Source organism: Phoca vitulina, unplaced genomic scaffold (genome assembly GCF_004348235.1).
Source record: "Phoca vitulina isolate PV1807 unplaced genomic scaffold, GSC_HSeal_1.0 scaffold16, whole genome shotgun sequence".
Lineage (NCBI taxonomy): Eukaryota > Metazoa > Chordata > Mammalia > Carnivora > Phocidae > Phoca > Phoca vitulina.
The window spans coordinates 422,606-437,507 of record NW_022589719.1 but is presented as its reverse complement, the minus strand read 5'-3'; the positions used below and the strand labels follow the sequence as shown (position 1 = coordinate 437,507).

General features: G+C 47.2%; 1 protein-coding gene and 1 long non-coding RNA gene across 2 annotated transcripts in view; one reads left to right on the top strand and one right to left on the bottom strand.

Annotated features, from left to right (window-relative positions):
- Positions 1-319: 319 nt before the first annotated feature.
- On the bottom strand, positions 320-14,066 carry LOC116638121. The gene is made up of 3 exons (XR_004300628.1): positions 13,977-14,066; positions 4,799-4,933; positions 320-3,374 (listed from the first exon to the last, which is right to left on the bottom strand). It is a non-coding gene; the product is annotated as an uncharacterized LOC116638121 (long non-coding RNA).
- The window catches only part of PTPN5 (protein tyrosine phosphatase non-receptor type 5), a 54,160-nt gene continuing 53,287 nt past the window's right edge, over positions 14,030-14,902 (top strand). Inside the window, exon 1 of the mRNA XM_032413830.1 lies at positions 14,030-14,074. The gene's annotated coding sequence lies outside the window, so the exon portion shown is untranslated. The remainder of the gene's footprint in view (positions 14,075-14,902) is intronic.

Here is a 14,902-nt window from a genome sequence, read left to right as displayed (position 1 = left end):
GAGTTACCATCTGACCCAGCAATTCCACTCTCAGGTATATACCCAAGAGAAATGAAAATAAATATCTCCTCAAAAACTTGTGCACAAACATTACTCAACAGCAAAAAAAATGGAAACAACCTAAACATGCATCAATTGATGAATGGATAAACAAAATGTATATCCATACAGTGGCCTATCATTTGGCAATAAAATTAAGGAAGTACTAAAACATGCTACAACATGGATGAATCTTGAAAATATTACATTCAGTGAAAGAAACCAGACACAAAAGAGCACACATATTCTATGATTCCATTTATGCGAAATGCCCAGAAGACACAAATTCATAGAGACAGAAAGTAGGTGAGTGGTTGCCTGGGGCCAGGGCAGCAGGGAGGGGGAGAAGAACAGAAATGGGGAATAAGAGCTCAAGAGTACAGGGTTTCTTTCTGGGGTGATGAAATGTTCTAAAATTGGATTGTAGTGACGTTTGCCCAACTCTGTGAATATACTAAAAACCACTAACTGCATGCTTTGTATCACACATAAATGCCCAGCAGAGGACATCCTCTGCAGAAGTGGCATGAAAACAACCAAGAGGACAGGATCCATTAGATGTCAGCCAGCCCCTGTCCTTGGACACCTTAGTGTGGGTGAAATGGGACCATGAGTGGAACAGCTACGGTGACAGAGATGGGGGGTATGCCTGGGTCCTGCAGCACCGTTTCTTCTCACCAAGACTGATCTGGCTATGGCTGCTTCTCATGTCCAACCCGTCAGCAGCAAAGACCAACATTCAGACCCCCAAGGAGGCCAACGAGCAACCTACTGACATGTGAGCTATAACTCGAAGCTTCCATCCTGGAAATGGCAGCAATTCACGCTGACTAAGATTGACACATATTCTAGGTATTTTGGCTTGCCTTTCCTGCCTGGAGTGCCTCCACCAGCGCCGTAATCCGAGGGCTCACAGCGTCAGGGTCAGGACCAAGGTGAGGCAGGTGAGGCATCTGGAGTACCAAAGAGTGAGTGTCATCTTCAAATCTGCATCCTAGGCACCTCACTCGCCTCACCCCAGTCCCCTCCCTGTACAGTATCTCATTTCCCAACGTGAAACTACAGATAACATTGCTTTGGACCAAGGAACCTTATCAATGGCGAAAGAGCAAAGCAATGGGCACGTGGACTCCATTGCTCTTATCACATATCACGTTATTCCCAAAGTTGCTAACCTGATAGCAAGTGGTGAACGTGCCTCTTAAAGATGTAGCTGAAAAGCCAGGTGTTCTCAAACCAATGGCCACTATAGGTGGAATGTCCTCCATAGGTAGAATACTTGGGTCTGGGAATGAAGAGATTAAAGTAAGAGTGGCCCCACTTACCTTTACTCCCAGTGACCCACTTAGGGAATCTGTGCTTCCCTTGCCTACAACTCTGGACTCTGGGAATCTAGAGGTCCCGGTCCCCAGAAGGATCATGCTTACACCAGGGAATAAAATAAGTAGCTCACTGAACTTAAAACGCTGGCTTCCTCCTTAGACATTTCATGCTCTCCGTGCCAGCACACCACCAGTCAAAGAAAGGCACCACCATACTTCCAGGAGTAATTGGTCCTTATCATGAGGACGTAGGGTTGCTACCACATATTGGGGGTAGGGAGGAATATGTTTACCATTGGGTAATCTAAAGCAACTATTGGACCATTGGAGTGTCCCTTCTTACTCTCATGCCAAGTTTAACTGTAAATGGGAAAAAATACAGTAACAACGGCCTAATAAGAACATGATAAAAAGGGGTTCAGACCCCCTGAGTGTCTAGGTCATTCCACCATCAAGCCACCTAGACCAGCAGAAATGCTAGCAGAGGTGAAGAGAAGCTGTCATGGCTGGTACAGAAAGGAGACGATAAGCATCCGCTGCAGCCTTGGGGCCAGCCACAGAACTGGGGGCTGCAACTCATCCCATATCCTTCTCTTATAGCTTTCGCTACAAACCGTGGCCATCCAGAATCCCGGAGAAGCTGAGACAAGGTGGAGTGAATTCAACACGAGAAGCAAGTGGATCTAAGTAGTGCCAGAGCTGGACCAGAGCAGACGCTGTTGGCGCCCCGGGGATCCCTTTCCCCAATCTGCTACGCTTACCCCCCGCTGCTAACTGAATTCCTGCTAACAGCTCACACTTGCTACTCCACCAGCAAGTTGTCCTTGGCTGATTGGAGTCACCTCACAGCTTATATTACCCGCAGTCCAGGCTGCCTGTGACAAATGACTGCCCATCACTGGGGGGTGCACAGAAGCCCAGCTCCCTTGGCTCAAGGTGGGACAACTCTGGGCTGCCATTTGCACTCCAGAGCTCCCTGCAAGATCATGCTGAGGCTAGACTTTGCTGACATCATCCTCTGGCTCGGCTGCTTCTTCTTCCCTGTCTGACTTCCCTTGTTCCCTTACAGGTTTCTCCGGAGAGCACGCCTTAGCACATCACATGCACATGGATCCTCACCTTGGATTCTACTTCGAGAGAACCCAATCTGAAAATGCAAAAGTGATTTCAATTTCAAGGTGAACACAAAATTTAAACGAAACTTAAATTGAATGACAAATGCAGTTTGAAGTCATCCTCTTGACCAGTGATTCCCAGACCTGGGATTGAAATCACATGGCAGATTTCTTCAAATGCCTTTTGCTAGGTCCTGTATGAGGCCTCCTTCACCAAAACTCCACAGGTGTGACTGAGAAGTCTCACCTTTTGTAAAGTTCTCCTGGTATTACTGGTTATCAAGGTTTTGGAATCCATTAGTTTAGACAATTCATTTGTATTGGATGGTTTTGATATATCTCTATATGAACTTGTAGAATGTGCCAGATGCAAGTGTGAGGCCCCTCCCAATAGTCCAAGTCTGCAATTCGGTAAACTAGTCATTACACATCAATATTCCTTAATTGAAAAAAAAATTATCTCGATTTTAAATCAAACTTAGGATGACTATTCACTACAAATATACCTTAATGTGAAATATGACAAACATTTCTGAATATTGTACATTTCGTTGATTACATTTTACAAAATGATGATGATTCTTTTTACTTTATAAGTTGATACGTATCGCTGTACTGGTCGCTGTAGACTAGGGAATGCTGGGGTAACAAGCACCACCAAAATCTCAGTGACATCACAGGGGAAAAGGGTATTTCCCTTTCATCAAAGTCCACAGCATGTCTGGGCCCCTGTTCAGAGTGGCTGCCCTCCAGGCCCAGCCCCCGGCAGTGCAGGAAACTTCCAGCTTAAGGTACTTCCATCTCAACGTGAGGCTTAGAGTTCACTGCTGCTGGGGAGGCTCACGCTGGAAATTGAACGCTGTAGCCCTCAGGCTCCATTGACCGCACAGGTCATAACCTATTGGGCAGAATAAGGAATACAAGAAGGGCAAGGGCCACCAAGGGAGAGTAATCCCCAAGAAAGGGGAATCCTGCTGTATGCCCAGAATAAGGGAGGAACGGCATATTGGGAAGACCAGCGATGTCTACAACAGTTATTAAATAAAATGCAGAAGATTCATGAAAGTAGAAAAAAGAAATATATATATATATGTATGTATGTATGTATGTACATGTATATATATATCCCACCACTGCTATCGGATTTTGGTTTATTTCCCTTGAATCATTGAAAATACAAGTTCTTTTGAATAATGTTTATTTTTATTTTACATTTACTCAGTCTCACTGTGGAATATTTTGAAAGTATATCAATGTGTGCCCCAAAAATTAAAACCCTTATGATCCCACCTCTAAAATATAACCACATATGATTTTTAATCAAAATTGGAATCATAATATTTACACTTATTTATATTTGTTCTCCTTATCAATTTATACAAATTCAAATTTTAATCCCACTGTGCTAATGATCATTAATTGTGATTTCAGGCCAGGACCTCAGTTACTCTGTCTCTAAAATGGGGGTATTACAGGAGATCATCTCTAAGATGGTCTTCCAGCTCTGGTGATTTGTGACTATATGCAACTCCTGATGTTTGTATACCTTCCTCTTTCTCTTCTCCTCTCATCCACAGGCTCTTCCTCAGACTAATCATACCTGGGAGAATGAAGACCTTGAACCAGTCTCCTTCGGATTCCACTTTCAGGACCCAGAATAGCTTCACGGGGTAGGGCTTCTGTCTGTCAGCGTGATGCCCTGAGACCTCAGTTGTTTTCAGCCTGCTACACTAAATCTCCTTAGGGCCCCCAGTCCCTGGCCAAATCATTGTCACAAATTTTTGCCAAACCAGACGACCATTACTTGCAATTGATGAATCTTAGCATCTCTGATTAGAAAAGAATATTGGGGCTTGTTCCCCTCACCAATAAAATATAAGCTCATAAAACAAGGTCTTTGTTTTGTTCACAACTTGTACACCTGTCACATAGGAAGTTTCTGGAACATAGTAAGTGCTCAGTATTTGATCATTTGAATAAGTGATTCTAACATTATCCCTACCCTTTTCTAGCAGTACTAAGAAGGACTCCTGCAACATGCATTTCTACCTCTCCAACAGCTGAGAACTGATTATGTTCCTGAATAACCAGTCCCACTGGTGCACTGAGAAGCAGGACTAACTGGAGGATGGCAGTGTGGGGCTCAACACACCCACTACCCCAACTGTTAAGTCAAGAACTGAGGAGCCCTGGGGGTGGACATGTCACATGGGCAAATGTTGGCTCTGGGAGTGGACATACAACCTTCATAAACAATAACTTTCCTATTTCTAGGCTGTATAATACTTTATAGGACTTCTATGCCCTTTCTAAAAATCTTACCTTGAGGGTTAGGCAGAGGCAGGATTTAAATTCAGCATTTGTTGAACTGAGGCTTTCTGCAATTTTTACATTGGTCACCAGGGGGTGCACTTGTTGCTTAAATCGTCTCCATCCTTGTGGCTGGGGACCTGCAGTCTGAGGGCAATATGGAATTTGAAGAATTAATTACAGACATTTAGATCCTACAACAAAGGGATGATGTTAAAAGTAAGATTACCCAGTGAGACAGATACTGGGGGCACATCACATCTACTGAGAGGGTGGATAGAAATCCTTCCTTCACCACTGATTAAATAACCAGGGTAGGGGTGGGGGTCACCTGGCTGGCTCAGTCAGAGGAGCATGAGACTCTTGATCTCTGGTCATGAGTTCGAGCCCCATGTTGGGTGTAGAGATTACTTAAATCAAAACAAACAACAAACAACAAACAAACAAAAAACTTGGAGAGCCAGAGGAGAGAAAGCCAAAGACGTTCTGCTGACTATTATAGTTTCAAGGTGAAGAGATCTCGGTGTCTTGCTGACCCTGAAGGAGAGTCACAGAGACATTACCTGCTGGTGCTACCTTATTCTCTAAATCTCCGGCAGTCTTCTAAAATGTTAGGGCCATAAGGAAATGCAAGAGCATCTAAGCATTTCCTCCAACCTTCCATGTTATAGACAGGGAAACCAAAGCCCAGAGAAAAATAAATTACTTGCCCAAGATGAACCGACCATCTAACGGCAGAGCCGGAATTAAAACTCAAGAGTTCATTTCACTGAGTATTTGATAGTTTGGCTGGGGAAGGGGTGGTCTTTAGAAATAACCCTTTGGATTCAGGGCAGCCTAAACTCTATTGGTAATAAGACTGGTCTTTTTAGAAGAGGTTTTTTATTATGACATCTTTGCTCAAAAGAGAAAAGAGAGAGAGAAGAGAGAGAAGGATGGGGGAAGGGATGGGAAAGGAAAGGAAGGGAGGGAAAGAGAGGGGAGAGGAAGAGAGGGGAGGGGAGGAGAGGGAAAGGAAGGGAGGGGAGGGGAGGGGAGGAGAAGAGAGGGGAGGCGAGGGGAGGGGAGAGGAAGGGAAGAGAAAGGGAGACTAGAGTTTTCTGCTGGCTTGTCTCCAGGCAGCCTCTGGTACTGCACTCTTCCTAACAACTGCAGCTACACTGCATTGTTTGAAGTACTCATCTTTTTTTCAAAATCAAAAGATGAAGGATAAACTCCCAAAACAAAAGGCATTTTTCTTCCAAGGGCTTAGATAAATCATAATTCAAGGACAAAAGAGTCAAGGGTGAGCAATCCCTCAAAAACCATCTGCAGAACAATTACGCATTGTCAATAGCACGACTCATTTCTGAAGTGCAGACTTGGACGGCCTTGGAGTCATCGGATTCAAATGCCTCGCTTTAAAAAGAGGAATGTGTGGTTCACAGAGGGGAAGGGGTAGGGTCCTAACTCAAATGCTTTCAGAAGCCAGGGAAATGAAGCAAGCTGGGGACAGATAAGAGATATTTTAGTTATGATACCAAAAATATGTGACTTTGCTCTTTAAGGAAAACAACAGAGCAAGCCTGCTGACAAATGGCAAATAGCACACGCCCCCGGTGACGGGGAAAAGAGTGGGGACTGTGGCAAACTGAACACGTCCCACTTCAAGGGGACAGCTACTATGCAGCGTCGCTGGTCACTGTCATGTAGGCATGTGAGCCTGAAGTTGCCAGATCTTCTGTTATCTTTTTTTTTAAATATGGATTTGTACTTGAAATGTCCTAATCTTTTTTTTAATGAAGACAACTAGTTTGAATTAGTTGCAGGCCAGACAGAGTCCTTCTGGAGTCTGGCTTCGGCTGCAAGTGTCTGGTGCGTGACCTCTGGACGAGGGTCCTGTAGGATGGTAGGGAAGGGGCCTTCCGGGAAGCCCTATGTTCTGGTTTTAGTTCAACCATCCACTTGCTGTGTGACCTTCCAGGAACCACATTTCTCTGGCCTGTTTTCTCATCTGGAATGGGAGGGCGATGAAGTAGGGTGTCTCTCAGGTTTATCTGACAGTCTCTGAGTTTCTGAATGTTCCTCAGAGATGGAGATTCTCAATTAGCAAGGCATTCTGGGAAAATCACAGGGTCTGGAGGCAAAAGGTCTACAAACTTCTATATCCCTCCCTGTCGCTGTCGTACTGGAACTTCAAACACCACATGGCCAAAACTGAGCTATCATCTCCCACACCCAAATGGTTCCTCAGCTAGCCTTCACCCCCAATATAGGGCACCACACCTCACCTAGTTGCCCAGGTCAAAATCCCGGGGCTCATCCTAAAACCCGCCCTCACCCCCCACCCTCGGCCAACCAGCAAGTCCTGTCAATTCCAGTTTTTACCTGTCAACTCTGTTCACTTCCTTCCATCTCCAGTGCCAACATCCTAATCCAGGCAGCCATGCTTTCTCACCCGAATTACCCCACAACTGTCTCCCTACCTTCGTTCTTACCCCTCCAGTCCATTCTTCATACTGCAGTCAGAGTTGTCTTCATAAGGCACACATTCCCAGCTTAAAATCCTTCTGCAGTTGCCCTCAAGACAAAATCCAAGCTCCTTAACACGAGGCCCTTGGTTTTGTTTTGTTTTGTTTCTGGGCCAGCCTCATGTTCTAGACTCTTCTCTTGCCACTGCCACAAACATTCTACCTGGGGTTAGTGAACTCCTGGAGAGAAGAAACTGCAGCTTGTTAACCAATGAATTCCCAGAACCTGACAGCTGCTTGCTGCTTGATAAATGAATGAATGGATGGATGGATGGATGAGTGGCTGAATGAATGAGTGGATGGATGGATGGATGGATGGATGGATGGATGGATGGATGGATGAGTGGCTGAATGAATGAGTGGATGGATGGATGGATGGATGGATGGATGGATGGATGGATGGCTGAATGAATGAGTGAATGGATGGATGGATGGATGAGTGGCTGAATGAATGAGTGAATGTATGAATCCAAGGACTCCCCTTCTTACTAACTAGATTCTACAGCATGTGCACGCTCACTTTCTCCACCTGTAAAAATGCCTGTCCTTACAGGTTAAAAATGAGGAGTGAACTAGGCAACAGGTGTAAATGACCTTTGGAATCTGTAAAAGCAGAATCTAGACATTAGTTGCTACATACCTTCTCTGTGCTTCAGCTTCCAAGCTCAGTACCTACTTCAGTACCTGCCTCATAGCCTTAAAGTATGAGTTAGATTAGCTCATATATGTTCCCTGCTTTGAATAGTACGTGGCCCACTGTAAATGAGGAAGCGTTACTGTGATGATGGTGACAATGATGGCGATGAGTGATCTTTACAACCCCCTGAGATGCCACAGGCAGTGCACCTTTGTGGTTGCTCTTTTGGTGCCAGACCCCTGGTTTCCTTTTGGATGAAGTCTTGAGTGAAGTCTGAATAGGACTGTCAATCAGGGTGTGCCCTCCACTAGCCAATGGGGTGAGTCCACAATCAGAACCCAGCCAATCGGTCTCTCGCTGTCCCAGAACTTTGAGTCTTGAGTGGCAGGAAGGAAGAAAACCAAGTTAGGTGCTCATGCATCTCTATGGGGACACCCGGATGGGACAATGGAGATGCTCCAACTCTGCAAACCCACAAACCTGACTCCCACCTTTCCAAGTATGGCTCTTCAGCCTTCCCTTCCAACCACAAGCTGCCCCCATGACCTTCCAATAAATTCCCTCTTGCCTACGTTAGCCAATAGTCACTCCTGTGGCTTGTTGCCAGACACCCCTGGCCATCAGTGCTCCAGGGTCAGGAGACACCCTGTGGCCTCAGACAAGGCAGTTCTCCTTCTTGCACCTCCGCATACTTCCCCTAAAGTGGGGACCTTGACCACTGGTTGTTCCCAGCCAATCAGCAGCAGCATCTTAAGATAGAGCTTCGCCTTGATCCTACTGAGTCAGACTTTCTGGAGGGTGGGGGGGACCCTGAGAATCTATATTTTTTAAATAGTTCCCCCCAGTGATTCTGAGATGCAGCCGGCTTAGGAAGCACCAGACGGGACACCTTCTGGGGGTCCTTTGGGAGCGGAGGGCTGGGATCCTTGTGCTTCCCTGTTACTGCCGCTCTCTAGGATGCCGTGTTCAAGTCAAGCCCCATCACGTTCCCCACAGAGAAACTTCCTATAGCTTCCCAGCACACTAGAAGGAAACCCAAACTCCCCCAGCCTCCTCTCCCACCTCATCTCTCCCTGGCCTTCCTGCTCTGCCTAGAAGAGAAAGTTCTGCCTGCTAAGCTCTTCCCTACTCTGCATGGCCATTTTCTTCTTATAACTCAAGTCTCTGCTCAAATGTTACCGCCTCTGAGAGGCCCTCCCTGAACACCCAGGCAGAAGCAGCCTCCCTCCGCCTTTACTCTCCATCACCCAGCTCTCTTTTCTTTTCCTTCACTGCACTTACCACTGTCTGAAATTATCCTTTGATTCATTATTTTAACCTGGTTCCTTGGCAGTGTGCCCCCCCTAGAATGTATGTTCCATGAGAGCAGGGAAGCTGGCTGTCTTGTTCTTTAATGTGTACCCAACTTCTGGAACAGTGGCCAGCTCAGAGGAGGCCCTCCATAAAATATTTGTTAAGTGAATCTGCTTCATAGGATCCTAGAGGAGTGATCAAAGTTCTGACTCCCACTCCTCCTGAGACAGTGTTTCAGATGTTTCTCCCTAGGATTGGCAGCCAGGTGCCCTTGGCCTTCACCTTGAGTTGACAGGCTGGAGTCCATGGCTCTCAGAGGCTTGGCCCAGATCTGAGGCCAGCTCCTACAAAAAGATCACATCACACCCCCAACCCGCATCCACCTGAGCAATTGGTCTCAGCTCAGCTTCTCCTCTGACAAATGTTGTTAATGTCCTTGGCTTTTCACTCTTTAGGCTTACAGCCAGGAAATATGACTCCAGAGGGGAGCTCTTAGGAACACAAAGATGTCCTCTCCTTTTAAGTCAATTATTTCACATAAACGCTCTGCTTTTAATTTTCCCATCCCCATCCCCACAGCATCTGCTCCAAATTCCAAGTCCTTGGGAAAGGTACTTGGACACTATTCCTAGACCCCTAAACTAAATTACCTTTGCCAATTTGGCTGTGGGATAGTGCCCAGCTTTTGTTGAGAGACCTCACCAAAATCAGCTTCATGAATCCCATTTATGCATTTGCTATAACAATGACACTAAGGTCACTGGCCACGGGGACCCTAAGAGACTACCATCCGAAAAAGCCTCCTGAAGCTGTGCTCTGAGAGCTAAGTGCTAGAGCTGCCTCAACTTCTTTATGGAAAATTCTTTTTGGATAAACGAAGAAAAGAAAGCAGAAAGGAAAGAAAGAAAATACAAGCTAGCAAAAAAAAGGTGACCTACTTTAGACATATTGGTCTGTTTCTTCCTCGCTGAAATAATCATTCAAGCAAGCAACAAAAATTTATTGAGCACCTACTACACACCAGGCATTGTCTGTGACACCTGGGATAGATCCATGATCCAAACGGATGACAATGTCTGCCCGTGTGATTCCTGTATTCTAGTGGGAGAAGACGGACACTGAAACAGTGACCATATCAAACACATAAGTTAATTTAAAATTTACAAATAAAGGTATGAATAAAGAATATGTTAAAGAGGGGCGCCTGGGTGGCTCAGTCGTTAAGCATCTGCCTTCGGCTCAGGTCATGATCCCAGGGTCCTGGGATCGAGCCCCACATCGGGCTCCCTGCTCCGTGGGAAGCCTGTTTCTCCCTCTCCCACTCCCCCTGCTTGTGTTCCCTCTCTCGCTGTGTCTCTCTCTGCCAAATAAATAAATAAAATCTTTAAAAAAAAAAAGAATATGTTAAAGAGTGCCTTATGTTACAACCAATATACAATATAGCTTATATACTACCCAATATGTTAGAAGGTAAAATGTGCCATCATAAAAGAAAAGGTAAAGGGGGACTGGGCAGCAGCAGGGACGAGGCAGAGGCAGCCTCCACTATTAAGAAGAGTAGTCAGGGTGGGCCTCATCGAGGAGGTGACCTTGAGCAAAGACTTGAACAGTGTGAGGGAATGAGTTCCATGTGTTATTTCCCTCTCTTTTTGACATCCAAGAAGATCAGAACTAAATTTGAGCCTCAAGCCCAGTGCTCTGGAGGCCCCTGTGGTCTACATATTTGTGGTCTTTTGTCCGTTGGAGAGGCAGGGCCGGACAGTGGTGAAGGGTGTGAGTGCCAAAACCAAACCAAATATTGATTCTACTGCTCACCAGCTACGTGACTTTGGGCATCATAGTTCATCTCTCTCGCCCTGGGTTCCCTGTGCCTTAAAATGAAGATGATAATAGCACCTACCTCACAGGGCTCTTTTTACGGATTAAATAAAATAATGTACACAAATTTCTTTGCAATCAGGAAGAACTCGATAAAAATCAGCTGTAATTATCAAGCCTTGGTCTTGTCTCTCAAAGTTTATTTACATCTTCCTTGGTCCTGATTCTATTTTAACATTGTTTTATGGTTTCTGATCCTGTGGTAAGCTACCTCAAATCCTCTGTGGATTGGGGTGGGTTATAAATAAGTAAGTAAATAAATAAAATCTGGATAGGGGAACATTTTCACTGAAGCAGAACATTTCATTATCAGTAGAGTGAATTCCAAGTGAGACCAAAGCAAGAAATATTGACTCTAATCTCTAAGAGCCCATCAAAAACCACCAGCAAGACGCTCTCTGGTTGATCAGGCCCTCTTTCTCTCCCCTGCTCCTCCTCTTTCCCAAACCCCTCTTCCTCCCTTCCTCAAGAAAGGGTACATGAGTCACAGAAAGTGGCCCAGTAAGCCTAAACCCTCCCAACCCCCCAAGGACAACTTCATTGCCATGGGACTCACAGAATTCTCCTTCTTCCCCATCAGAGGAGAGAAAGGAAATTGGGCTCACTCTGCATGCTGACAGGGTGAAGAGATGGGTGCTGCTCAGGGCACTGAGTCAGACACAGGTCAGAATCTCATTCCTGCCGTTCATTAGGGAGTACGGTGGCCATGGGAAAGCCATGGCCACAGTACTGGGCCTCAGTTTCCTCGTCGTTAATAACAGTGCCTCCCTCCTAATGTACCCACGCAGATGAAAGGAGAGAATACAGGGAAGCAACATGGATAGCTTGTTTTTAAAGCCCTTCATAAAAGTTAGACTTTCCTTCCTTAACTGCGCCCCACAGTAACACTTACCGGACAATGGGAATCTGAAACTCTTTAATAAGAGGATGTACAGGGCAGAAACCCTATGGGACAGAAATGCCCTACAAGAAGCAAAGGAGACAGATCGTTTTTGGAGCCTCTCCTACTTTGTAGGTATAGTCATGCAGGTATATATCAGGCAGGCATATTACTGTACATATCAGCACAGATCCTGACTGTAACCCTTTGAGATGAACGTTGTTAATCACATCTGACAGCTGGGGCTGGGTTTGGAACCCAGAGCACACAGCTAGGAATGTCTGTGAGGCAGTGCTGGCCTTCTGGTATTTTCACGAAGGGCGACAACTCGCCTCCACCACAGGATGTCATAGGCATCACTGACAGAAACCTGTGAGGCCCCGGACCCACCAGAGTGCCAAGCCTCTGTGACTCATGAGCTGGGTTCCAAAAGAATCTGGGCCAGGCTGACCTTGCCCAGGCTCTCTGAGCCCTCCATCCCTCCCCTCCACCAGCCTCCAGGGCCTTCACCAGTAAGGCACCCCTGCTCTATGAACTCGGGCTTTGGAATTAGCTAGACCTGAATTTGAAACACACACCCCTCACATATCAACTGTAGGACCTTAAATAAGTCACTTATTCTTTCTGGTTTCTGTTCTGAAAATGGGGATATCAAAATGCCTGCCTCCCAAAGTTATGAAGATGAGCTAGAGCAGTGTGTTGAAAATACACGAAACTGTGCCTGGAGCATACTAAATGTTCATTTATGGTCGCTGCTGTTGTTACATTGACGCCATCAGGGAAAATGAACCTTACGCTGAAGGACAGAGATGATGCTCTCCGGGAGGGAGGGCAAGTCCTTGAGCACCAACTGACATATCTATGCATGCTTCTGTGCAGACCAAGCAGCATGGCCTTGTTATCTGATATTGGATCCACAGGCAACTACTTGAGGAGAACAAGAAGACCTACCTGGGCTCTGTGCCCCTCCTAGGGAAAAAAAGACTAATCAAGATCCAGGCCTTCCAAATCACTGCCCTTGATCCACAGGCATGTCCTGATGGTCCCTTCTGTGCTGGGAACTGGGGAGAGATAAGAGACCCAGCCCTATCGCAGGAGTTTATAGTGCACTTGGAAGAAAAAAAAAAAGAAAGAAAGAAAGAAAAAAAGAACCTGCTATCACGGCAGACAGAAAGGAATGAGTACTGAGTATCCCCGGGGATATGAGTGAAGACCCCATGGAGAAGGATGTATTTGAACTGGACTTTACAAACGAGGTAAAACATAGGGGCATGGCTTTCCAGGCAGAAAGCACAGGATGAACAAAGGATAGAAATGGGAAAAATACAGTTTGTTTAGAGAACAAAATTTTGGTGAGCCTGGAGGACTGGAATGCCTGAGGACTGAGGTGAGAGCTGATAGAGAAGGGCCAATGTGAGGAAACACAAAATAAAGGTCATGACTACCACGGAGAAAATAGGGGGAGTGGGTCTCCAATTTAAAATAGGATGGTCACAGGGGTGCCTGGGTGGTTCAGTTGTTAAGCGTCTGCCTTCAGTTCAGGTCATGATCCCAGGGTCCTGGGATCCAGCCCCGCATCGGGCTCCCTGCTCCACGGGAAGCCTGCTTCTCCCTCTCCCACTCCCCCTGCTTGTGTTCCATCTCTTGCTGTGTCTCTGTCAAATAAATAAATAAAATCTTTAAAAAATAAAATAGGATGGTCACAGAAGACCTCTTTGAGGTGACACATTTAAGAGGTAAAGGCGTCCGCTAGGCATGTGACTGTGGGAAGTTTCCAGGCAGAGCCTTGCAAAGGTCCTGAGGCCACAGGGTGGCTGCCATGTTGGTGATGCATTAAAAGAGACCAGTGTGACTAGAGTGGTAGGGAGTGAGGTTAGAGAGTTCAAAGGTAGCCAGCTCAGGAGAGGCCTTGCAGGCTGTTATGCAGCTTTAGCTTTCACTTGTCTGAAATGAAGAGCCATTGTAGGATTTCCAGTGAAGGAGAAGACTTACGTTTTAAAAGGATCTCTGACTGCTGTATGGAGAATCAACTGCAGGGGGCCAAGGTTGGAAGCAGGGAGACCAGTCTGGTGGCTACTGCAGAAATCCAGGTGAAAGACATGGTGGCTGGAACCAGGGTGGTTGCTGTGTGGTGTTGCGCCTCGGTTGCCCCATGTAAAAATGGAGCTCAGGATCCCCGCTGTGTGTGCAGCCTGATGCCTCAAAAAGCCCCCCATCAGGAATATCAGGAACCTCCGGCTAGCAGGGTGCCATCCTGGGAAATGTGGGATTGTGGGGCGCATGGGCAGCTCCTTGCGCGTCCCGGCCCCCGATGCCCAGGAGAAAGCCAAGACAGGTGCGCGCCCCAGGGCGAGCGTCAGGCAGAAGAGACCTGGCGGAGCGAGGTCTTGCTCCCAGAAACTGAAGAGCGAAGAGTGGGAAGGCGGGTGCCTCCTCCGAGCCCTGGAGCAGGTCCTGGGCACCCGGCACTGTGTGCGCTCGGATATGCAACCACTCCGTGCAGATGTTGGCATCTTGCGGCCAACATCGGGGAGCGGCACAGCACCCTCTCCGTGCACACTCCCCGCCGCCCAGCACTGACCCCTTTGTCTCGCTCTCTCCTCTACCCCCATCTGTCTGCCTGTACGTCCCGCACTGGCTTCGGCGCGCACGGCCCCGCTGGGGTCCCTCTGGCGGTCGCCGTATCGGCGCAGCCCGGGCCCGGGGCTCCCGTGAAGAGAAAATCATGAATGAAATGCATGCGGTTCTCCCGCTCCCCCGCCCTCACTGTCCAGGCAACCTCCGCGCGGGGGCGGCGCGCGCGGGGACTCCGAGCAGAGTAGGGGGGAGGGGGCGCCTGAGATCGGGTCAGGGACTAAGGGTCCGAGATCCAGCCCCGCTCGGGCCCTGCGCGCTGCCGGAGCTCCCGCGCCCCGCCC